The sequence below is a fragment of the Taeniopygia guttata genome, chromosome 3, assembly GCF_048771995.1.
Source record: "Taeniopygia guttata chromosome 3, bTaeGut7.mat, whole genome shotgun sequence".
Classification (NCBI taxonomy): domain Eukaryota; kingdom Metazoa; phylum Chordata; class Aves; order Passeriformes; family Estrildidae; genus Taeniopygia; species Taeniopygia guttata.
Genome location: NC_133027.1, coordinates 28894210 through 28921076, shown reverse-complemented (window position 1 = coordinate 28921076; position 26867 = coordinate 28894210). Strand labels below are relative to the sequence as shown.

The following is a 26867-nucleotide window of genomic DNA, read 5'->3' as shown; positions in this document are numbered from 1 at the left end:
TCTCAGTCTAAAGTTGTCCTTGAATAAACAACAATAACAAGGTGTACTACAACTTAATGTCAAAGATGCTATTTTTGATCTTGGAAGAGAAGTGTGTAATTTTTTTCAGATTTTTCTTGCAAATGTTAAATTCACAGAAAAAAAAATCATCTGAACAAGAAAAGAAAAAGAAAGAAAAGAAAAAGTCAGTCAGGATAAAGTTGAAAAAAATTATCAAAACCACCCCCATATATCTGCAGTCTATAGTAAATGCATGTAGAATATCACTGTCATTATTTGTGTTCTGATATCTTCTAAACAAGGTACAGGAAAATTCAGTAGGGTGAGTCAATGCAAACTTTGACATTGTAAAGCAAAGCCCACAGTGATAATTTTTAAGAACTTTATGATACTGGAATGACAGTTTTCAGGATGTAGCATGTATCCCTTTTTGGAATTTGAACAGAATAATTTCTATAAATTTTCAGTGATTTAATCATCCAGATCTACCTTTTTAAAAGTATTTTCCTGAAATCAACAACATTAGCTTAGAATTTAGAGTCTAAGGAGCTGTGAGTGAGAAGGATTTATATATATAATAATCTTTCAAATAAAATCTGGGGAGAGGCTTTTTTTAAAATTAGATTGTTAATCAGTATATTTGGATATAGAATTTAACTGTTTTCATCATACATGTGTATTGTATATGCAGAGCTGGTTTATGCAATGGATTATGTGAGGCATCCTCTGCCCTCTGTGCATCTTTTGCATTCCCAGGGTCCTGTAGCACTACTGCCTTGGGCTTGACACTAAGGTCATTCACTTATTCATCTCACATCTCCAACCATGAAATTTGAAAATTTCCATTAGGTATACAAGCAAAAAATATAATGCTGCTGTTCTTGCACTTTGTTACAAAGCACCTTATACCATTTCCTTATTAAAAGCTTCCTAAAGTGTCTGTATTCTTTTAAGTTACTTCATCAAAGATTTAATATACTTTAACTAAATGCACTTTCTACTTAGTGATAGGCAATTATTATTCATTATATTCACTAGGTTTTCTATCAGTCTCTTTTGCTACAGGATTTAGCAACAAATTCCAAACAATTAAAGATCAATTACTATGTCCTTGCAGGGGAAACTTCACATGTAGGTTTCTAATTTAAACGCATGTAATCAATTTTCTGTGATCCTTTGTCTTTCCCTTCTAAACACCTTCCAGTTATCAGTGGACGAACTTCTAATGGATGATAGAAAAGTTGCCTGGAATTTAGAAAAGATGCACTTAATAGCAGAACCAAATCTACATAATGATGACCTCTATCTAAATTCTGGGGTTTTTGCCCCCAAAAATGCAGTTATAGCTGCAGAAATCTATCTAAAGCAATTACTTGTCTTTCACAAAAGAAAAAAAAAAGAAGGTATTTTAATTAAAAAATAAAATTAAATAGTAGAACATGTTTATGAGCTAGTCTTTTGTAGTGGGTGCCTCTTCATGAAAGTCATAGTTCAGAAACAAATTCATTCCTCATTATCTTCACCAACACCCTGGTGTGCCACGCATTCTGCTTCCAGACTGCTGAAGCTGATATTTTAGATAAAAATAACATGGAAGAGTGATTTCAGGGGATTATATCTAATCGACACCAACTGCTGATGATCAATAATTTCATAGGACCAAACCAGAGACTGTTTAAACTAAGTCTCTCACTTAGAGAGCGTGGATAATGTAGATACTATTTCTGCCAGTAAAGTTGTCCATTTCCCCCTAAACTGATAGAATACAAGAGAAAAAAAGATATATTTAAGGTATTCTGTGACAGTATTCAGTAATAATTAATGAGAAATAGCTTCTATATGATGGGATGTCTTGACAAAATATGTCTGTATATTAGTTTAGAACAGGAAGTCCAAATGTTGGAGCTCCCTCTGGCATGAATATTATGAAAAAAAATATTAATTGGGAAAAAAAGCAAATAATGAAACATTCTATTCAAATACTAAGCTTACTCATTTTGATATGGGATTTCACTGTAAGTATGATCTTACTATTATAACATAAATATAAATTAAACTGTATATCTGCACAGTTCTATAAGAGAAGTGTATTGAAATGCCATTACCATCCTATTGACATATAATATTTAAAAAGAAACTAAAAAGTAGATAGTTATTATATATTGTAGCAGTTACTTTTCCATAGGCAATGACACTACTTTTGGGGTAAGATTTTATACTTGTGCATGATTAGATATCCCTTATTGTTCAGAATCCCCCAAGTACAGCACAAGACAAAAAAAGTCCTTTGATAAACACTGGAGTGAGCCCAGGAAACAAAAAGACTGGTCAGTCGAAAGGGAAACATTGTCACAGATTCATGGAAGAATTTAATATCTTCCCAAGTGGGAAAGACCCCTTGGAACAAGAGGAGTAGTGTCCATGGTTAGGCACTGCCAATCATCACTCTTGCCTGGCCAGATCCAGCAACTCCCCATGGGGCATGAGAGCAGCCTGCACCCAGCCAGGCTCCATGGTGGAGGGGGATGCCTCCTCCAGGTTCACAGGGGATCACGTTATCCCACATGTCCCTGCTGGTGCCATAGCAAGGTGCTAGTTACAGAAATATGTTTTGAAATTTCTAGGTGTATAATAACATTTTCCTGCTCTCTGAGATTGCGTATTATTGGTAGTATTGCTCACGAACCTGAATGTGTAGTCTGCCACATAATTATGTGTGGTTTACTACCTCTCTGGTCCTGATCTGATTTGAGCTATGTGAATGGAACAATTTTTCTCTATGACAACAATGAGGTAGCTTAGTTATAGCAGCTTAAAGTGGGAGAAACTGCAGAAGAATTTTTTCATAAATTTAACCAGTGAGTGATAAATGTTGATATCATAACCATATAGATGTAGAAGTTGACCTTTCATCATTTTGTGACAGATTTTGGGTAAGAAGAGAAACATGAAGGGAAACAATAATAACTCATTCTCTATATGATAAAGGAATGAAAGCCAGCTGAGAGAAGTTAAAGGTTTCAAACTTATGAAAGCTAATATTTCTAATATTATAGAAGGTAAATAGAACACTGAAACTATTATCATCAACATTTTTCACATTGACTTCATTTTTTTATTCAAAGATGTGTTTTTATGACAAGAATTTAGTTGAAAAATATCTGACTGGATCTATTGTAAAAATAATGGATTTGCTATGGTTTTACAGTTGTCATGTAAATGCCGAATTTACTTTTCTCCCCTTTGAGTTTGCCAGCAAAACATACAAACTCAATATTTGCCCTAAATTTTAACACTTTACTGCTGAATACTTGAATATATATTAATTAGTCCTAAAATCTGGATGCCTAGTGGTCCCTGAAATTTTTGCTGAGATCACTCCCAAATGTCTGTAAATTCTAACAGTGCAACAGTTCCAATGTACTAGTTTAGGTTTCAGTTTAAGGTCTTGAAATGGATTCTCTTATCTTCCATATCTGTCCTTTTTGTAGCCTACTCTGAAGAATATAAAAATTCTGGTTCCAGTGAATCTCCTTTGCTTTAAATCACAGAATTATATTCCTAAATCTAAATTTATTTGAAGTAACCCCAAAGGTTACTTTCAATTTAATGAATACCCTGCTCTTATCTCTAATTTTTGACTATCAATCACAATGTTTATAAGCAGCTGAGGCAAATTATTTCACATGATTCTTCTGTTTGATTCAGACAATCCCAAATGTTTAGGGCCATGTTTTATGAGAGATAAATTTTCCTTTGGATCCATTTATCTGTTCATTTATAAAGTACTAAAATGTTTTAAGCATTTAGCTTTAAACTTTTAAGGTTTAGACTATATTGAAGATCTTGCTTTTTATGAGTCACCATCTGGATATCAAATTTGTACATAATACTTAAATTTTCTCATGGAAAACTGAAACTGGGGAAGTTTTCTTGTCTTGTGGATTTTCTTGTTGACTTTTAAAGTTGATCACTAGCTTACTTCTTCATTTCAGATCTGTGCCATACACAACAGAGGACTATACCCAGTAGGATTAAAAAGAGATTTTCCACAGTTTCAAAACCAAAAAGCTAACAAACCAAAAAAAAACAACCAAAAAAAAAAACCCAAAAACCAAAACAACAACAAACGACAAAAAAAAAAATCCCCCACAACAAAAAAACAACCAACAACAACAAAAAAACCCAAAAAAAACAATAGATACAGTCAAAATTTCCCAAAAACAATACCCAGGGAATCTTTGTATTTAAGTATGCCTTGTCTGACTTTATTGTGTTTTAAAACTGTGTTTTATTTGCTGATGATTATCAGACACATAATGTTCCTTCCCTAATTTCCTTAATAACAAGATAGACAAGCCCACAAGAAGCAGTGGCTGTAAGGGTGCATCCCACAATCTCCATTATTCTGGGGTAATAAACTTGCAGTGAGACATTGCCAGTGCTCTACTGTTATTAAGTCTTGTTTTGAGTTCATGTCCTAACTTTATTATTTTTAAATGTGTGCAACAAAAATTACAGAGCCCTGTTTCAGGGTGACTCTGAAAAAGTGTTGTAAGATCTGCTTTGCATGTAAAAATATGTTTTTGTTTGTCACAACCGAAAAGTGTTGTACTTCATGGGACCTCTAGGGAGGAAATCATAATTTTGTCTCCTGCTTCTTGTTATGACTGTCTGATCAATTGCCCGAAAAAGATTTTGCTGAAAACTCAAGAAAAAATATTTGTATATGGTATTTTGATAAACAGTGAAAAATGTAATTTTCTTAAAGATATGTAAACCCTTTTCCACAGAACTTCATTTAAAACAGTGCTAATCACAGTATCGTTACTTGTGAAATTAAGAAGAAGTAGTTTTAAATTAAATTTCACCACCTTTTCTCTTCTTTGGTTAATTCCTTTGTCTTTGGGATACTTTTCCTCAAATTCTTAAACATAATTATGGTACCCGTACATTCATATCTTTTTTCTTTTATGAAAATACATTGCTTCCTTCATATCTGTGCCTAGGTGTTCTGTTCATATGTGGAATTAGTTAACTACTCCAGAGGAGGCATGGGAATAAATAACTTTGTAACAAATAACAAGAAAATAAGGTAAATATTATTTGGAGAAATTGTGAGAAAGGATTTATTTCATAAGGTTTTTTTTTTATTGTCTTATTTATTGTGCAGTTTGACAAAACTTCGTATACATTTGCTCATCTGAATATCTGTAAAAATTGCACTGACTTAAAGAAAGTACAGATTACTGAAGCCTATGTATTCCTTGAGTTTTTGATGTACAATTTAATTGCTTATTTTCTAGTAATTCCTTGTAAACTTTTAGCTGTCAGGAATGCTGTCTGTTTCTTTTTATTTGAGTAATTGGGTATTTTAGTTTCCAGAGGCAATTAATGGATGAATAGATATGGATTTAGTTCTCTATTTTTTTCTTTATTGCACTGACATTATAAAGGGTATAAAATGTAATTGAAAAATTTTCTATGGAAAATAGCTCATGAGACCATATCTTTCCATAGTGGGTGATAAGTTTGTTGCCATATTTTATGTTGCAAAACATGTTAATTTTTTTATTTTATTTCATTTCTAAGTTTAATTTATGCTATAGATTCCTAAATTTAAAAAACCTCGTGCTTTAAAGAAATGTTTGGAACCGTCAAAAGTGAATTCAATGCCAAAGCTTCTATGAAATTTTGGAATTTCATATATTTCTAAAAATCAGGCATTCTGATGTCTAGACAATGAAACACTTTCATTGAAAATTTTCATTTTATAATGTGAGCTGTTTAACCATATCTCTTACTCAGCTTGATAAACAGTGTTGATTGATCTCTGACAGTCATAAAAATTATGTAATTGTAGAATATTTTCTCATTAGGTATTGATAAAACCTTTAGGTTTAACGTACTGATGGATTACTCAACTGAAAGAAGAGATAAAAAAAATTATATAATTTTATGTCTCAAATGTCCACCTACTTTAGTTTATCGAATATTTAAGTGCTTTTAGATTTCCAGTCTCTTTTACATTATGTAATTTTCACATAATTTTTTGCAATGATATATATGTTTGAAGTGGCTAAAAATGGCCACCTGACAATAATGATATTATTTAGAAAAACTACTTCCATACATTTTATTATGCATGCCATATATTCCACATGATGCCTATGCATTTTATTTTCCTTCCATTCTTACCAATGTAAAATCTAGCCCTGTAGCATTATCACTGTAATGGCTATATTTTTAAAATAAATTTCACAGATTATAAAAAACCTGACATACTTTTGCCATTGCAAAGTATTTCTCAATTCTTTTAGACTTTGGGGTTTTTCTGTCAGTTTGGGTTTTTTTTCTATTCCAGGTCTCCCTCCTCTTTTTCTTGAAGAACTCTAATGCCTCCCCTCCAAGATATCTGCAGTCTGCTGCTACACTTCTAGACTGTGAACATCAAATGTTCTTATTTATTTATATTATCAAACTTTTCAATGTTGTAAATATTATCTGTTCCACAACCTTTGTTTTATATATAGTTTGTTTCAGAAACGTCTGGCTAATGATGCTGCACTTTGGCAGTACTGTCAGTACTCCAGGTTTTCTAAGGTGGCTGTTATTCATTAAATCTACCACCCAAATTGACCTTTTCCCTTTTTCTTTGCTTCTTAAGTAACTTTCATACTTTTTCTCCCCAGGTCTAGTCACCAGTTGTAGTTAAGGTCAAACAGAAGGTGATGTTTCATCAATATTAATATATTTCATGGTGACTTATATTTAAAAAACTCTGTCTAAATTTCAGTCAAGTTATATTCTTGAGATCTATACTAGCAATAGGTTCACTTATTGCAATTTTCAAGTTAATTCTTGGACCTATTGCACCTGTTTATTTCTGTCTAGACTTTTGCCCTCTCTACCCTCTTCATGAAAACTGAAATATGTGGTTTTTCTGTTTAAGTCCATGTATACAATTATCCTATTTTTGCTGTAAGGGAAAGAGATATGAAAGACATGAGTGATTTTGCTTAGGTCACATAGGATAAATAGTATCCTCAGGAAGTTTGTTAGATGTTAGAACCTCTTGTTTATGTGTTTTATTTCTTCTCAAGGGGCTATATTTAACCTGAACTATACAGATATGAATGGCAGAGTAGCTGCTGCTGTCAAAGATCAGACTTCTTCACTTTAAGCATCCAATTAATATATTTTTCCATAATAGAGACAAGTTAGGGACAAACAGGGACTAGGATTACATAGGAAATTCAAAAAGAGGGCAGTAATTTCATGTGTCAACTGCATGTGACCACAATCACAGTTGAAAATATAGGGACAGTATGAGAGAGAACTTCATTGCTTTGGGGAATAGGAGAATTTTTTTATTACATGATTTTAAAAATATTTTTATTTGATGATTTGTTAAATTGAAAAATCATTCAGCTATGAAAATATGTATTTTAATACTGGGTTTTAAAATGCTGGAAAGTTTATGTTTCCTGAATTCAGGAGAAAAGGATTGCAAAAAATCCCCAAATCACAGAGCTACATGAAAATAGATAAAGGTGTATTGAAAACAATTAACTTGAATAAATATCCTGGAACATACAAAAAATGAAGTAAAACACAAGAAATAATGCAATTGGGAAGGAATAATAAGACTTTCTGAAGGAACAGTGCATGAGTGGGGAAAAATATCACTGGAAATTGCTTTAGCTATGTGGTGAAGTTGGTTCTTTTCATTCCCAAATTCAGAGTTTAACTGCATTCTAAATTACCAAATTCATTAGGTTACACAGAGAGAGTGAAATTTTCTAGTACTTGCCAAGGAAAATCAATAACCCATGTCAGGTATGAAGCTGCACTTAGTTGCACTAAGCAACTGCTATTTTCTGATCATTTGCTTTAGTAAATATTTTTCATGACATATTGAAATTACCCTAAAGTTTACACTTTGAGAAATTATTCTGTTCTTTTGGAGTTGCTAAAAAATAGAGGTCATTGATGTTTGTGGCACATTAGCCACTCAGAAAAGTTCATATCTAAATAACTGAGCATAAAACAAATTAATTTGATTTTCTAGTATCAACTCTGGTTGCTTAAAGATGTTGGAGCAGTGGAGTGAACCACAGCCACCTCATCACTTATATCCAAACTTACTGCATGAATTTAACATGGTTAAGTTCAGTTAACCATGTCAAGTGGAAAGCACTTAGGAGGAAACTGATATCCCAGCTGAGTAGTCTAACTGCTGCTACTGTTAGCGGTGCAAGTTCCAGATGTAGCTTGTTCAAAGCAAGGTCAAGAAGTATTCATGAGCTGTACTGTGTCCTATATTCTTACTTTATAACCCCAAAACTGTATTCTTATGTTCCAGATGACATACGGCGCAGTTAAAGACTATAAACAATTTGCTATAGATAAGAGCCAAGCTGCATTGAGCAATAAAAGTATAAATTAGGTGGATTTAGATGTTTATGTCCAACAGAGAAATCGAGAAAAGCCTTCCAAAAATGGTAAGCAGCATCAGGATGCATAAGCATTTACATGAAAACTCATTTAAAACATTGGAAATTTTGCTACTGTTCATGCCCTGAAATCTCACTGTCTGGGCTGGGTTTAGCATCAGATGCTGTGTTAATCAGCCTTGTAGAGCAGCAAGATACATGAACTTGAGGTAATACAGTTGTGTGGTTTCCTGGTCGTATTTCCTTCTGACCTAGCCAACTCTGATCTAACTGTGACTGTTAGATATGTCAGAACAGTCAGCAAATAGTCAGGTTGAGACAAGAGGAATGTCACCAAGCATCTGTCTTTCATTCTTGTTCAGTTATGTACTAGTGTATTGCACTGCTTTTCAGTTCTATTTTTCCTTTCTCTTTTCTGTTTTAAACTTCAGTAAATGTGCACTCCAAAGCCATCCAATGGTTTAAATAACGATTGGTATTTCCTTCAGGAGTCACCAAGCAGAGACAACTTTATTTGGAGGAGAGAATGGCAGAAGCATAAAAGCAATCACTGCAGCCACAGTAGCCCTGATAGGAACATGCTCCCAAATAACTCCCACTGAGATCATCAGACAAGAGGTATCACCTTGGGAAATGGATCTCAATGTTACAGGGCTTCAGGCTGCAATAGGACTCCTTCCCGACACAAACAGGAAGTCAGCAGTCATACGTGCACAGCACAGCCAGCCCTACACAATCCCTGAGGAATCATGTAATGTGTGTGTGTGATGCCAGCAGTCTATCAGGAAGATGGGGACCTGTCAGTTTCTCCGTAAATCCTTCCTTGTTGTGAAGCCTTTTGATACACTTTTGTCCTCTGTAGGTCTGTGGTGGCAATTCCCTTTTGAAGTGATATTACCCATTTTTAAGGAATATTATCCACACATTTCCAGATTTTTCAGACACACCCTTATTTTCCAATGAGTTTCTTACAGTCCGAGCTGCTGACCTTTTAATATTTTCTTCATCTTTGTTCACTTCACTGCTATACAGTACTAGAACTAGCAAATACACAGCTGTGATTGGGGAAGGGCAAGACTCTGATTTACACTCAGAAATCTGTTCCTGCTGTTGCTGCGGCTGCAGTTCCAGTTTTGTTAGAAACTAAAGCTTTAGAAAAGCACATCATACTCAAGAAAGCCAGCATGAATGCAAACTTAATAACATTTCTAAACCCATACCCACTGTGATCCACCTTTCTCAACTCACTCATGAAAACATTCTAATTAACTCCACTGCGCCTTAGATAGCTGAACAGAAGACAAGACTGAGAAAATTATGGTGTACACTTTCTCCTTTCACCTTTTGTCTTTTGATAGTGATATACTTTGCTGTTCCTTTTGTATAAATATTTTGCTTTTCCAAAACCTGCAATAAACCTTCAAGAAGAGTAGTATACCAAGCAGAGAAAAAAGATTCCCTCATCTCCATCCTTCATGACAAGTCTGAGGGAAAGGAGGGGGACATCTTGTTTTCCTCTGGTATATGACACGTTACATTATATATCAAAACTAGTCATTTGTAATCTCTTAGATCCTATTATTCTGTATCATTCTCCTGGGTCTGATTAAACACCAAAATTAAATTCTTCCTCTCTACATTTCTTGAGGAGGGAAAATGGAAAAGGAAATGCTGAACTCTTCCCTCTGGTATCCAGTGACGGAATGTGTAGGAATGCTTTAAAGCTTCATCAAGGGAGATTCAGAATGGACATCAGGAAGCATTTTATTTTTACCAAGAGGTTGGACAGACACTTGTCAAACACACTGGGCTTCCCAAAATGGTGGTTGATAATCCAAGCTGGTTAATGTGCAAGAGGCATTACAACAATACCCCTAGGAATGTGCTTTAACTTTCAGTCACACCTGATGTGGTCAGGCAGTTGAACTAGGTGATTGTTGTAAATGAACTATTCTATTCTATTCTATTCTATTCTATTCTATTCTATTCTATTCTATTCTATTCTATTCTAAACTTGAAAAATGTAATTTATAGTTTTATCAGTATTTTGTGAATGTTTCTGTAAAATGTTTGTTTTCTCCAAATGTCACTACAGTCCCAAGTGAATTAAGACAACTGGAACTTACGACCACCATATCCTACATTCTTCCTGTACTGTCAGTGTAAAACCATTGTAAACTGCAATATTAAGAAAATGATTCCATATATTGTTTGCATTTTCATGAACAAGCACTTGTTACATTTCAATAAAGCAATCCAAAGACAGTGAATATAAGAATGAGTCACAAATTTCTGAACACAATAACTCTTTTTATTTCTGTCTTACTTACTGTACATAAATAAGATAATACCTGTCAGTGTGACACCGGAATTGTTTTGACATTAAACTGTATTGCTTAAATTAAAAATGTGCACTCTTCAAATCATTAGTGAGTTGGGAGGCAAAGAAATTCTGACTTAGTTATTGGGCTTCTTGTCATATTTTGAACAGAGGAGAGTAATTTAATTGTAAGCTCCAGAATAATTGGCTAGGTATTTGATACTTGTAAATTTTCACAATTCAAGGAACTGTGATACTCTTAACCCAAACAGATCTCAAATATAGGCAACAAAGGTATTAGCTCTTAGTAGAGCTGAGCAAGAGGTATGTTCTCTGTGAACATATTTTAAACACTTTTCTGTTGTCCACTGTGAGGAAAACAAAATTTCAGAAGTCTTGTGTTAAAATTTTTTCCAAGAAAACATTCTTAGAATAGCTCAATACATAAGGTGCTTTTACATTTAAGGAAGAGGAAATGTTCAGTTCTGTATTATATTGATTCTTTGACTATCTATTTAAATTGAACAGTACAATAGAAAAGCTTTGGAAAAGAGACTTATATGAGGGAAATATTCAAAAATTTACATGCTATTTGTAAAGCTGTAACCCAATCCATATTCTCCTTTTTTTTTTTTCTTTATAGCAGATAGGAGTCTAGATAATGGGAGCTACAAAATCTTTCTGGTTTTGCTTGGGTTTCTTTCCTGGTCCAAGGAAGCACCTTAAAATTATTTTCTATTCAGCAGAATTTTCCAATTAAAAAGACCACAACAGTTTCTAATAGAGCCTAGTTTCCACAGAAGATATATATATGAACTAATTTCTAAAATATAGAAGTTTAATATTTGCAAATCTTATGCTGACTGTTTTTGCGAATTCTTTAACTGCAGCAATTAATACAGCCAGAAAAGCTATCCTGCATTTTTAAAGTGGAGGGGTTTTGTCCTTTATTAGGAAATATATTCAAAAATAGCATTTTAAACAAAGTAAAATGCACCCTACTATTTTCTGATTTTTAATAACATTTAATATTCAAAATCAGAGATAACTATCCAAGTTTTATAAATAATTCAAATGACTTATATTATTCTTAAACTTCATATAACCTTTGGCAATCAATACAGTTGCAATCCTGTAACTGGAAAACACAATGTCTGTTTGGGTCTTTGCTCTTTGAGCAAGATAGCCTGAAGCAGATTCTGAACTTTTCTTAATTAGCATAAAGAAATTATAGACACTAGAACCACTTAACAGTTTCTTCTTAATTCTTGCTCCCAGAAAGTGGTTTTTTTTTTGCTCTTTTTAGTCCCCTCTTCACACAGAGTAGTACAGAATTTGAAAAGGTTTATCTGAAAATTTATTAATAATGCAAAGGATAGAAAATTCATAAGATACTTTAAGAGCAGGATGGACTCATTATTACAGATGAAAGGCTCAGATGCTTGTCTTTAACTTCTGGAGAATTATGAAAGGCATTATTTTCTCACAAAGATGTATGAATACACTCATGGTCCTCAAAAATTCCTAGAGAGATGAAGTAAAAAAATCTTTCCTAAAATGAAGAGGTAGAAAATGAGTTCTGAAACTCCCCAGTTTTTTTTCTTGTCCTAACACTGATGGTTGTTACTGAATTGGAATTGTTGCATATTTCAAACTGACTATGATCTCTCAGATAGAAGAGTGGTATAATTGAACACCACAGCCTTTTAATTCTTCTTTTTCCTACTGAGAGATACTTTTGCAATCCAAATGAGGATATTTCTTTTCTATACGGTCTTGGACTTAAGAGGTGTTACCATGCATATGTATTTCTCTTTCTATATATATAGTGAATTTAGCTCTAAATTCCTTGAAATGTAAGCAAAGAGATAAAACATTATGGTGCTTAAAAATGTACTGCCTAGAAGTGAAAGAGCCACCTCTCAAAATGAAGCACATAATGTTGGCTTAGATACACAGGTGTTCATGTAGCCATAATACTAGATTGGCTCCCATATAGGGAAATGACAGCAGCATTGTCCTGAGTTGGAGGGACCTCTGAGTCAGACAAAGGACAGCTGAAATTGCCTTAGAGGACTGTCTCAGCAGGTGCTACTGTGAAATGAGTATTTTAGATTCTAATCCACAAATTAGGGTCCTAAAAATTTGAAAGAACTTAATAAATTCACATAGAGACAAAAATAAAAAACATGAAAAACACACATATCAAGCTCATATACTTCAGACAATTTAATATCTAAGTTTTAAATAAACAATTAATTGCCTTTAGGTCTGGTTTTCTTTTAGTGTGTTGTCACTAATTGGCATCTCAGTTCAGTTTAGTTGTCCAGAGTTTGGACACATCAGTGTTTTAATCCTCATTATAAGCATCTGGTTTTAACAATGGAGTGGAGAGCAGAAACTCTTTGCATGTTCCACAGTTTAGTACTTTGGGAACATGTCTGGGATTTCAGATATTATTTAGGTTTGTGAATCAAACTCTTAGACTGAAGTGGCTTACAGTTTGCTTCAACAACTGCATTAGCAAGTGCTCTCCAGTATGGGATGAAAAATGCCCTTGAGAGATAGGTGCTAGGAAGTTATTTCACAGTGGCAGTGGGGATTACAGTCAGAAAGATTCTGCCTGAAATCTTAGTTGCCAATTTACCCAAGGCAGCTTAGCAGGGTAGGTGGTATGTAGGTGGGGAGCAGTAGTATTGCAAAGAGTGGGTGAACTTTCTTTTCTAAATGCCTGAATATTTATCTCAGAACAAATACAAGAAAAATTAAGTGAATAAAAAAAAAAATCAAAACACCACCAAAAAAAAAAAAAAACTCCAACACAATTCAAGCAAAACAAAACAACAAAATCAAACCCAGAGGACGCTTAACTGTAAATTACCATATCACAAATGAGCAGTACAGAATATGCCAAAAATACACCACAGAAACAGCATGAAAAACCTGCAGCAAAAGATCTCTCAGCATATTTACAGGTAATGAATGACCAGGTTACTTACATGTTCATCCTCATTATCAAAATCTTTTAAATCAATACGGTTAATTCAATTTCTGAGGCTTAAAAATTTGGTAAGTAATCATGAGACTTTTTTTCAGAAATAGATAAAGAAATAGATTGTTGGCTTACATAAGAAATTCTAGTTTCACATCTGTATGGGAACATGTTTGTTTATCTATTTAAATACAGGAGTGAGTATGAGCTTGCAGTTTCCATAATGGTCTTACTCTGGCTTAGTGGGAAAGTGATGAGGAGTGTCCAGCAATCAAGGTCTCAAAAATGTAGCTAAAAATAATTCTGATATCTTGAATTCTGAATATGGGGAGCTAATAGTATTTAAGTCAAAGCTCCCACCCTCCACGGTGGGTGAATTTTTGATGTAAGTTCTAAAATAAATTTCTTCAACTTTTTCCTTTTTTTTCCTGTATAACTTTCCAAACTCAGACTTCAATGTGAAAGATTTCATTTATAGATATAGATAGCACATTTTTAGTAAAATTAAAGTTGTAGCAGTGCTGCTATTCCCCACACTTTTCTCTCAGGAAGAAAAATGACAAACCTCCTACACACAGGGAGATAATTTTTTTCTTCAAATAATATTGCATCCTATCAAATCTAGCCCATTTTGCATGTGTGTTTTTTCAGTCATTCTGCAAATATAGTTTTATAATAAGCCAAACATTCACGACATAAAGGCCATTTTATCCCAAATAAAGGTATGTATTTCAAAGGGGCAGGGTCCTGACTCCCCTCTACTCATCAATTCTCCAGTTCTGGCTCCTCTCTGGAATTCAGTGATAGTCTAGTCACAAAGGTAATGAGGTAGTCTCTTGAGGAAAGGATTTTCTCAGGACTCTAAGGTACTCCGCTTAGAGATAGCTTCCCCAAAGTGCATTGCTTGAAGAGAATGATTCTTTGACTCTTCATTGCCCTGAGGCATTTACCAGGATAATGAGACAAGTCATTCATTTCCTAAGGCAAACTAGAGGCTGTGGAGTGTCAGTGAACCATGGATCTCTTGATGTTGTCCCGGGGAGCACTGACTGGTTACAGGATGGCAGCTTTCCTCCTCATTTCCAGCTGCTATATTGCACTAAAGACAGATAAAAATACATTAGATACTTCTCTAACATTATTTTCTCTTGTAAGAAATTGCTGCTGTTGCCACAGGGATCTGAAGGGTTCTGAAGTGAGGAAAACAGTCCAACACGTTTATAAAAAGTTGTAGAGGTTAGTGAGACAATCTCTCCATTACCAAGAGTTCTAATAACAGTACAAAAAAGCAGCTTGCAAGTATAGGCACAAAAACAGCTAAAAACACAAGCATAGCAATATCTTTCCATGTCTGCAATCTATTAATAAGGGAAAATTATCTCAGTGATGAGAGGTGTCATCATGCTGGTATTACTTGTCATGCACTAGGATATAGAATAGGAAATCCCCTGATGAAGTTTTCTCTCCAGTTTTGAAATAGTGTAAAAAAAAACAGGTCATCAACTGATCATTGTTTGGAGATTTTTTGAACTCATTTTGATTCAATTTATGAGAAAAAAATTCTGCAGCATGTTTGTGAAAGTGGTTTGGCTGTGGTGACTTCTGGATTGAGACTATGCTTTCACTGCTTTCCACGTTGGAGAGAGCACAAAGTATGACACTTGCTTCAACATGCTCACAATACTTGAGGCTTTACATTAAGATAATGATAATGATTATAATTAAATCTAATGCTTCACCTAGCTACTAGGAGTGGACCAGCCCGTTTTCCACAGTGAACAATTAGAGAGGTTTTCTTTCTTCATGTCTCCCTGGGCATCAATAATTTATTGATAATAATTCCGTCTGTCTTCAATAATTTGAAGACAGACAAGACCCGGTGGGAAATATTTGAATATCTTTGCTTTGATGCTCTGCAGGGAAAGTTTTCTTAGACATTGGCAGGAAAGCAATTACTTAGACTGGAAAATGGAAACCAGATAAGTTTGGAAATGCTCTTGGTATCGTTGGCTTACTTAACAAGATTTTTTAAGTACTTTTTTAATTTTTCCTGAAAGGAATTAAAAAAAGAAAAAAAAAAGGTGCCAAAAGAGTTTAACTCAAATTATATACTTGAAATTACTAACACAAGTAATTTTTTGTTTGTTTTTGCTCTCATTGTAATTTCTATTAAGCACACTTGAATATAAACAAAAATCCACATACGTAACTATGTCTTCACACGAGTCTTTTGACTCACAGATCCTAAAAAAACAATTGTTTATTACTCTAACCAAGTATTCCATTTTGGTTTTGGCTGGGATATAGGTATTTTTCTTCACAGTAGCTAACATGGGACTATTATGGGTTTGTTCATTGTTGACAACATAGGCATGTTTCAGTTATTGCTGAAGGGTCCTTACACAGTGTCAAGGTCTTTTCTACTCTTCACCCAACTCCACTGATGCTTTTTTCATCACATCATCTCCTGTAAGGGAGCTGGGGTGCACAAGGAGTTGGGATGTTAAACCATGACAACTCTATAAACTTTATATGCACAAACAGCAAAAGATTGAGCAAAATTTTGATCTTAGTGTAGTGAGGTGCAATCATGATAAAAGCTAAAGTCTTTAAATACAATTTATTAATATATAAATATGAAAACACTTGAGATTTTCAAAATCTCTAAGCTACCATGAAAATAAGCTTGTTAAGATACATAAAACCTGATCAAAATTAAATAATCTTCTATGGAAAGGAGAACAAAAACAAACTAAACAATCAAAATTACACAGAAAATATATTTGGTTTCTTAATAGTCTTTTATGGGTTGGTTGTTGTATGTTGGATGTTTGGTTTTTTTTGGGTTTTTTGGGTTTTTTGTTTTTTTTGGGGGGGGGTTTGTTTGGTTTTTGTTGTTTTTTTGGGTTTTTTTTGTTTTTTGTTTTTTTTGTAAAGTAAACAGGTTTTTTTCTTCTTATTCTCTTTTCCATTAAAGTCAAAATATTATTTAACAGGGTTTTTTTGTCTATTTCCCCTTCTATAAATTACACTTTACTGTTAGTGCTATAAATAATTTTCAAATAGCTATAGGTGAAAGTGCTTTTCCATGTCTGCAAAAAATTTGCTTGCACAGTCGTGAACATTTAGGTTTTGCTTAGCAGGTGTTTGAATGCCTTCATCCTATGTAAATGCTAGATATTGTACTTAATATATGCTCTCATCAGCTCTTAGGCAAAGACTACATGCTACACACATATGCTTAAACTCTGGAACCTATTTAATGCTAAATTACTTGTTCACTTTGAATATAATTTGCACAAAGTTAAATTAGTAGTTTTTACATAGTGAAAATATGTTTAATCATTAAACATGAAAACCCACATTTAGCTTTGCTAATTTTTTTTACTAATATTTTTAAGTATGCCTTTTTTCCCCATTCATTTGTAAGAATTTACAATACAAATATAAATTTTAAATACAATGTAACTTTTCAGTAACAGTTCTGAGTTAAGTACTAGGGTTGTGTAAAACTTCCAGGATCATTCTCATGGGTAAATGAAATAGTCATATAATTTTGTTTTGTTCACAGATGCCTCTCAGGCAGAGATTCCCTATGACACATTCTTAGACAGACAGAATTTATTTCAGATACTTTGCTAACTAATTTAATTTAAAACCAAAGGAACTAGCAAGTTTCTTTCCTACCTACAGATTCTGTAGGTAGGAAAATGGATAGCAGGCCACACTTTAGAGGGTAGTATTTAATGTTTTTTACTCAGACTGGCAGTCTGTCAAAAAGGGTCTACCTCAGGCATTGAAACTATCCTCACCACATCTACTGATATCATAAAGCTGGGTGGTGAGGTGAACACCTCACATAGAGGATGGCTAGAAGATAAAGCTATCCTACAGAAAGACCTAAATGATCTGAGAGAACAGTATGAAGTATAGCAAAGACAGAGTAAAGTTCTGCACCTGAGGCAACATAACCAAAGATCAAATTACAGGCTAGGATCTGTGTAGCTGCAAAGCAGACTTGCTGAGAGGAAAACAGGAGTGCTGGTAGACAAGTTGAACATGGGTTGGCCATACAGTGCTGCAGCTAAAAAGAGAAATCAGTTCCTGGGCTGCACCTGCAGGGTTGTTACTAGCAGAGCTAGAAATATGATCATCCCACTCTCCTCTGTGCTAATCAGGCTACACTTGGGTTGTTGTGGCTAGTTTTGGTCCTCACAATTCAAGAAAGATACAGTCAGATTCTCTGTTCAGAAGGAGCCACATGGAGAAGACCAGGGTAACGAGTAACAGTTGCACTGGGAAAACTTTAATGTCTACAGGAGAAATAATTTGTTTTACAGTGGGAACAATCACTCACTGGAACAGCTTCTCTAACAACATAGTGTGGAACCTGTCATTGGAGGTTTTCAAGAGGTGAATGGACATGGTACTAGATAATCTCATCTAGGCTCCTGTTCCCACAGAAAGTTGAACCAGATCATCTTTTCAGGTTGCTTCCAACCTGGGGTGTTCTGCAATGCTATGAAAAAAAACAAACAGCCAGATAAACAAATGAAACTTCAGCTGTTCCAAACTTTCTCTTCCTCTAAAAATTTTAGAGGCTAAAATGTTTTATATGAAACTTTGGCAAGGCTCTTTTTTTGCTGCTGCATTTTCTTATATTAAAGAGTAACCCAAAAGGAAAGGAGGCGAGGAAAGGAGTTTTGAAGAAACAGGTTTTTCTGCTGCCACATAGTCACTAAAGCTGTTAAGCTACTTAGGATGGGATGGAAATTGAAATTTTATTGAAGCTGATGTATTTTACAGATGTAACAGTTTCAACAAGAATTGTAAACAGGATGATTTCTTAGGAAAGCTGTCAATACCCCAGTATTTCTTAGGAGAGTACAAAACAAGAATCCAAAGGCAACAGACCAAAAGAAATTGAATTTAAAAGGCAATCTTTCCAGCCTGAAAATGGATATTCTTACAAAACAGATCCTCAAATGCATTTAATGTTTTTCTTGTTGTTCCAATGTAACAATATGTATTTTAAAATATAATTTTGTTGAAATTACCTCAAGATTGAATGCTTGGTCTCTCAGGAGCTCTAATACTTTATTGAAACTGTCAACTTAGCACATAATAGATACCATAAGACAAGAATTACCTGGTTTTAACATAGCTGTGACTTCCACTCTTATGAAGCTGTGTCATAGCCTGAAGTTTCTTTTGGAAGGGAGTTGAGGGGAGATTGTTCCTGCCTTGATTTTTCCTTAAATTTAGCCTGTTAATATGTCCTCCTACATAAAAGAAACATTTTTCAAACAAAAATTCTGTTTGTTCTGTTACCATTAAGACTAAACCAAGGAATATGAGTCTTCAGCTCACAACTTCTGTCCAAGTACTTCCACACTCAACAGGCTAGGAGATTGCAAAGAGGGACAACTGCAAATCTAATATGTATGTGACATCAACTTTCAATTATTTTATTCAATGTGGCTAGAAATCTGTAAGTTATTACAGAAAATTTACATTCATTATTTATATTGACACAAGGATAATATTAATGTTAATTTTCTGTGCCTTTATGGACCTGCCTTGCATGACCCCGCTGCCTGTTCTAGCTTCAGCTTGTGGAAATTTGTCACATCATCCAGGTTACCAAGAAATCATGAGTTTACCAGATTCAAAGGAAAAGCACAGGAAAGTGGAAAGGTGGAGTTTTTTGGCAGCATGCCCAAAGACTCAGTACCAATTCTGGGAGATTGGAGGGGCCAGTATTTCCCATGCTACAGTGCACAGAAATAAAGTAATTTCTTCAACTCAGCATTTCAGCAGGTCCAATTTAATACAGAAGTACAAGATAGTATAGGGAATAGGTGAAAAAAACCAAAGGAATCAAGGAAATGCGAGGCTCTTGCCCCTTCTCCTCAGAAGGAAAAAACAGGGATACGGAAAAAAGGAAATTGCTACACTTTCTTAAATGAGCCTGAGTAATACCAAGAGGTTAAAGAAAAAAAGGAGACTATAAATATTTCTGGATTCAAAATCTACATGAAGGGCATAGCCACTCACATATCATCACATTGGTATTTGAAGATTTAAATTAAATTATCACTATTTTGTAACTTCATAATAATGATCTAACCACAAACATTTTGTACCACATTATCTCACTAGTTAGGCAAGTCTAATTCACAAAAAGTACAGAAAGTGAAGAAAGAGACACCTTCTCTAAGTTTCCCTTTCACTGTGGGTTATTTTACTCTCTGCTTGCCATAAGAAGTGCACTATGCATCCAAATATACGTGCTTTGATTATGCAATTTGCGCAAACCAGGCAGTTAGATTCATCTCTCTGATGGTAAAATATTGGAATGTATCTTAACTGATACCTAGGAAATAAGCATTCTTGGAAAAAATGTGAGACTCTTGAAGCTTTGAATTTCAGCTAAGGTCTTATGTAGCCAAATAAAGCAATTAAACTTCAGTGAAGGGTTATAAAATCAAATGATGATGCCGTGAGTTTTAGTGATATAGTTTGCAGGTGGCATGAACAATATGCTCTGCACAGTTGGTAGCCTGGATAGACCAAATGAAAGAAAAGAGAAGTTAATGCTTTTAAGATAAAAATAAAATCAGTGAAGACAACTATAAATAGAATTTTAATAGGCTGGGAAAGTAAAGGATAAACATCAATTATTCAGATAACTGTGCTCTTCATGGCAAGAACAGTTACATCCATCACAGTCTTAGGGCAACAGGCTTTTCTATTAAAAAGCTTGTTTGATATTTTCCAAGATAAAACTCCTTTTTGTTCTGTATTTATTTTCCATATGTTAATGATTCAGAATTATCAAAATTTATCCACCTGATATCCATCTCAGGCCATCTTTTCTCAAGCATTTTTCAAAAAGAGGGCCAATGAGCAAGTTTTAGTAATATTCTGATAATATTCCTGTAATGAAAATTTCTGCATAATGTTAAATTGTGTGATTAGGTACAGTACTTGCTGAGCAAAAATAATACAATTTTTACTCTTGTTCGTTGCAGGATCAGTCTGTTGCTCAGGGAGCAGCTTGAGCAGTTGTTCTATTGCTTATTATTTATATGATGCAAAATTCCCTTGACTTGAAAAAGGGACTTGCATCATTGACTTCAATGGGATTTGACAACAAGGATACACCAGAATGTTGCATATTCAAATAGGTCAGAGATAGAGCAATCTGTTTTGCTCTCAGCTGTGCAGTTACCACATTATTGCTGCACAGACTAGAATTCATTCATTTCCAAACAAAACATGTCCATGTGAGACAAAAGCACATCCTTCTCTTAAAAACAAGTACCTCTACCCTTGATTTTTCTTTAGGATCATGTAATAATTAGCCACTGATAAATCTGAGTAATTTTGACATCAAGAAGAAATTTGATAGTTCCAAATCAGATGAAGATATAATCAACTGAAAACTGTTGATGCTACAGATTATTTTGACCAGATCAAATAGACATATTGTATACATAATTTTTTAACATAATAATTATATGTGAATGTATGTATTTACATAAATCAAAAATATTTGGTGCTGAAGTTATATGATAATTAGGAAAGAACAGACACAGACACATATAATGAAGGGAGATGAAAATAAACTTGTAGAGTTTAATTTCTATCTACCTGCAGTTAAAGATAGAAAGATGGAGTAAATTATGAAAGTTGTTATTATATATGCACAATAAAACACAGTTGGTTTCACCTTTGTGACAAAACATCGGTCAGCAAAAATCAAAACCTCTTAGAAATGTCAACTGATGTCAACACCGTGCAACACTGTACATGACAAGCAGTAAATGGACTTCTTAAACAATGTATTGGCAGACTTACAGATGCAATGTTTTGTCTTCCTGAAATTTAGGAAAAGGAGGAAAAGTAATGAAAACAAGCCCGAAGTTATCTTTCTTTTTTAAAAAGCTCTATCTAATTAGAATAAAGACAAATTTAGAGCATTTTGAACGCCCAACACTTAGGTGGTACCTACCACAGATTTCTGACAAGAAACAGGCATTAAAAAATTGAGAGTAATAAAAATTCTCAAAGAAAGAAGGAAAAAGAATTAAAGTAAGAAACTGAAAAGAAAGAAAAGAATGAGTTCACTAACACTTTAGAAAGGCACACTGAATAATAACTTCTCTACATGAAAAGTTTCTGAGCTCACTTTATTTCAGACTTGTCAAGAGAAAACATTAAAAGAAGGGAATCTTCCTCAATAGATTATAAAAGCAACTGAACTTTTAATTCTGCCCTATCTTTGCTGAACAGCAACACTACCCAGTTGACAAAGAATTCCTACAAAAACCTACTTGATTATGTATGATCTTTTGGAATAAAGTCACAAAAGCAGACTACATGCAGTATATCTTAGCCATTCTCTTGTTAACTGACTCACTGCTTCACAGTGGGGAATAGCATTTTCTTCAACAATAAGTAAAACCATCTTTACGTCTTTTCTAATTGAAATCGCTTTGGCCTTCTATCACAATGTTTTTTCTTTTTAATTTAAGAACCCAGTGATGTTGCTTAATTTGTTTCATTTATTACTCTTATTTATTTGGTTAAAACAGAACACCTGAATATTCATTCATGTGTTTAGTTTAGCTATCCCTTTCTCTTTTCATCATTTATTATGTCATTACGATATCCACCACCTATATTTCCCCTTCTTCTACTCTTTCTCCTCATTCTTTGCAGTTATGTTTTTTCTTTAAGGAGTATATTTAAGAGGTGATAATTACCTATCAAGAAGTTCTCCCTTCTCTTATTTTACTATCAGAACATTTAAAATACTACTCACTCTGCAGTTAATGATAAAACTTAAAAACAGATTTTAAAAATCCCAAATAGCAAAATAGGAGAATATATTTTTAGAAGCACCTGATTTTAAAGAAATAAAAGCACTAAAAAAGCTTAAACGTGACTGATTAATTTAAACTTAAGAAGCTAACAGATAATGCATGATTAAACTGCATCAAGAAATTCACTCAATTATATTATTATCAATTTCCCCCAAAGGGAAACTTTGAAGTCATGTACTGCTTAAAATTCTTAAAACACATAAGACTTTCAAACTATGAAACACTGTGCAGCCTGATAAAAGTTAAACTAATGATAAGTTCTAAAAGAAGCCAGCAACTGATAGAGAAAAAGATGACAATCTCTCTGACTTTCTGTTATGTTAATGATAAATTCTCCACAAGATTTGGACAGAGAAATCGGAAAATAAACACATGTACAATTGTAAAGTCCCTGTTTCTACACAATATCATTTTTGTAGAAATTTTAAGTTTCCTTATTCAACCAATATTTTTAATAATTTGCCTTTGTCATTGACTGTTAGATGGGTGTCTCAACTACAGAAGCAAGATTGGCTTCATATATTTGAGAGGAAAAAGACTTATAGCTACCATATAAATATATCCATACATATGTTGTAATATACATCACTGAATACATATGTACATGTAAAGAGAGAAGGAGAGCATTCCATGACTGTAGCAAGTTTCCAGAAGTAGAAGTTTATAAGAGAAATATAAAAAGCTTTCAATTCAACTTTCAAGCAAGTAGCATGCTTCTAATTTGAAGGACTCCTCAGAAATCACAATATCATCACACACATGATCTGATAGCAATATTTAGCCTGAATAGAAAATAATAGCAATAGAAGCAGTAATAATAATGGTAATAATGATGAAGATTATGATAATAACAATAGTGGTTTGTACCCTGATATGATCATCGTGAGTTCATGAATATTCAGGTTTCAGGCTTTTTAGTGTAAACACTGGCATAGCCATTTTAAAAGTATTGTTTCTCAAGAAGAAAGCATAAGTGAAAATAGATTAACTCTGGTTCATTATACATAAATAGCACAATAATATACATAAACAGCAGCTATCATAACATATTCTGTGTAGAAGAAAAACATGACTGACCTGATTGGCTGCACAGCTCACACAGAGGAAACACCCATATCTGGCTTCTTTGGAAGGCAGTTATATTTGAGGACATGGTGGAAGAGAAATAAAGTAGTTTTTAAGTGGCATAGAAAAAACCTAATACCCCCCCCAAAAAAAAAAAAAAAAAAGAAAGCTTGATTATCACTGGATCCACTGTTTATCAAGGGAATTTTTATTTGTCTGTTAAATATTTTCTGCATGTTTTCAAGTCTTTTTTTTTATCACTGAAAAAGCCAGTAGAGATCATATAGAAAACCCTCTAATCTAGATTCAGAAATTAATTAAAATTGAGCATTGCAATATGTAACAGTAATGCTCAATGTCATAGGATATCAGGACACCAATTAATATTTTGCATCCCTGCAGAATAAGAGGGAACACAGCTGAGTAAAGCACTCATAAAAGGTATTGTACAGACAAAGGAAGACCAGGAAATATCAAAGATGGGAGTTATGCTTTATAGGAACTGGTGAAGTAATTTTGGAACAAAAGAAGACACTGTCTCTATGGAGATTAACTGCCATCATCTCTGAATTAGTCCTAAAAGTCATATCAGCCTTCTGTCACACAGTTCCCCTTATGTGATCAATGTGAATATATCGTTTAAAAAATCAGGAATATTAAAGACAAAGTTCATCAGCATTATTCTCCAATTCCAGAAGTTGGTAAAAAAGGGGATAAAAAGGCACTTCTCTGGTAATCAAAGCTTTCAAGGTTAAGTATTAGGCATTCTTAAACACACTATGAAACAGATTTAAAAAAAGGTACTGCATTCATAGGCAGTGACAGTTTTGTATTTGTACTAACAACAGAAGGTAACAATGGCAGATTCTTTGCACATATGAAGATTGGAGCTTTATTTTTTCCCGTGACCCAGTTACCAGTAATAGCGTCCTAATGTGTTTGACCTTTTGATCAAATGTTTCAACCCTGAGACACTACAAACATAGGAATCCCAGTGTGAGTGGTCTAACTATATTGTAATTATTCCAGAGTTGTATTTTTTTAAAAAAATCATACTTTTTTTCTCCCTGCTTTTTGTTACATGACTAAACTACTCCTGGGAAATTAAATAAATGTTCTTTATGAGGTGGTCTCTTGAGATCCCCAACATATAATTTAGTAAATGTTACAACTTTTCACTTCTAAGTCAAAACACAGGAAATATACTAACAATAAAAATGAATTTTAAAAGATAACAAAATAGAAACCTTGATGTCAGTGAATGCTCTAGTTACCATGGAAACATGCGGAATACCAGCTTTGACGACAGGGTTCCTTTTTTTTTTAAAAATATTAGTCAGGCCACAAGATCTGAAATCTCTTTTTGACATCCCCACCCAGCTCTTCTGAAATCTGCATAATAGGAAGAGCATTTAAAACACTTCTTTAAAACAGCACCAGTTGCCTTCACACTAACTTTCCAGTCTTCAACTTAACCTGTGTGTGGACAAAGCAAATCATGTACAGGTCATACCATGGTGATTTAACACCAGATGGAAATTATACTCAAAAAAAAGCCATTTCCCTTCTTCCACCTCTTCTGGTAGGCGAGGGACAAAGGCAGAGCTTATGGATTAAGAAAACAATTTACTGAAAGAAAACAGCAATGGAATGAGATATGCACAGTAACAATAGAAATATAATTAACAAAAGTATACAAAAAGTGATAGTGCTTTATGCACAAAAAGGTGTTCAACACTTTGACTTCTGTGTGTTCACCAGCACAAAGACAAGATGCTGGGTAGGGACTCCTGCAGCTAATGTTTCCTGCCCCTAAAGCAGAAAAAAAAAGACACATTCCCAAAAGCATGGTCATCTGAGACACACTGTGACGCTGCTCTACTGGGCTCAGTTCTGTGCTGGTGCTTCCAGCAACACTTTAGGCTGCTCCAGAGTGCTGGGGGTCAGTCCTGTATGGTGCTGGCATTTTGCTATCTCTTCACTGTGTTCCTTTTAGCTTAGCTGGATTAGGGCTCACCCCCCTCTGTTCTGTTGCCTGTAACAGCCTCCCCATCTGGCCCCGTCTTTCAGCACCGTGGTGATTCCATGTTTAACCACTTTTCTTCAGCACCATGTCCTGTAGCTGCACCTCAGAGAAACGGGAGGGGACAGAGGGTGGCAGCAGATGGCAGTCCACAGTGCTTCTGCCAACAGCATTCTTACAACTTATTGATTGGCACGACTAAAAAGAACCTTGGTCTGTCCTCTTGACATCCACCCTTCAGGTACTTATAGACATTGATGAGATCCCCTCTCAGCAATCTCTCCTGAAGGCTGAACAGACCTTGCTCCCTTTAGTTTCTCTTTGCAAGATAGATGCTCCAATCCCTTAACCATATGTATTCCTCTCCCCTGGACCTGCTCCAGGATCTCCATATCCCCCTTGTACTAAGGAGCCCAGAAGTGGACGCAGCACTCCAAATATGGCCACACCAGGGCTGAATGGAGGGGCAAGATCTCCCTCTCCCTGCTGACAGCGCTCTTCCCAATGCCCCCCAGGATACCATGAGGGGCATGGCTGCCTGGGGTTATTCTTCCCCAGGTGCAGTACCCTTCATTTGCCTTTGTTGAGTTTCAAACAGTTCTTCTCTGCCCATCTCTCCAGCCTGTCCTGGTCCTTCTGAAGGGCTGCACAGCCCTCTGGAGTATCAGCCACTTCTCCCAGCTTTGTGTCATCAGCAAACTTGCTGAGGAGGCATCTGTCCCTTCATCCAAGTCACCAATGAATAACTTAAATAATACTGGGCTCAGTATTGAACCTTGGGGGACATCAGCAGTGACGGGCCTCCAGCTAGATATGTTTCTAGGTTTTACTGCTGGCTGCAGATTCTATTCTTGCTTAAATCCAAGACAGTCAACATCAAGTTAATGGATATCATATATATAAAATAATATAAATTTCTTATAAAACAGAACATTATTAGTTTCTGACATGCAGTACTTTGGTTCTATGTGACAGTCACTGACTTTCCTCAGTCAGTAGATCAGATCAACCAATAGTGACATTTCTGGGGGAAATAGCTAACATTATACAAATGAATTGTAATATGTTGAATTCAATTAGAGTAATGTATAGTATGGGTTGATATTCTCAACAATTTCTG

The 26867-nt window shown here is 34.5% G+C and overlaps 1 long non-coding RNA gene across 1 annotated transcript; it reads right to left on the bottom strand.

Moving 5' to 3' along the window:
• Window positions 1-10745: 10745 nt before the first annotated feature.
• Window positions 10746-24523, bottom strand: LOC115494257 (uncharacterized). The gene is made up of 2 exons (XR_003959179.4): window positions 23737-24523; window positions 10746-14867 (listed from the first exon to the last, which is right to left on the bottom strand). It is a non-coding gene; the product is annotated as an uncharacterized lncRNA (long non-coding RNA).
• Between the last annotated feature and the right edge of the window lie 2344 nt (window positions 24524-26867).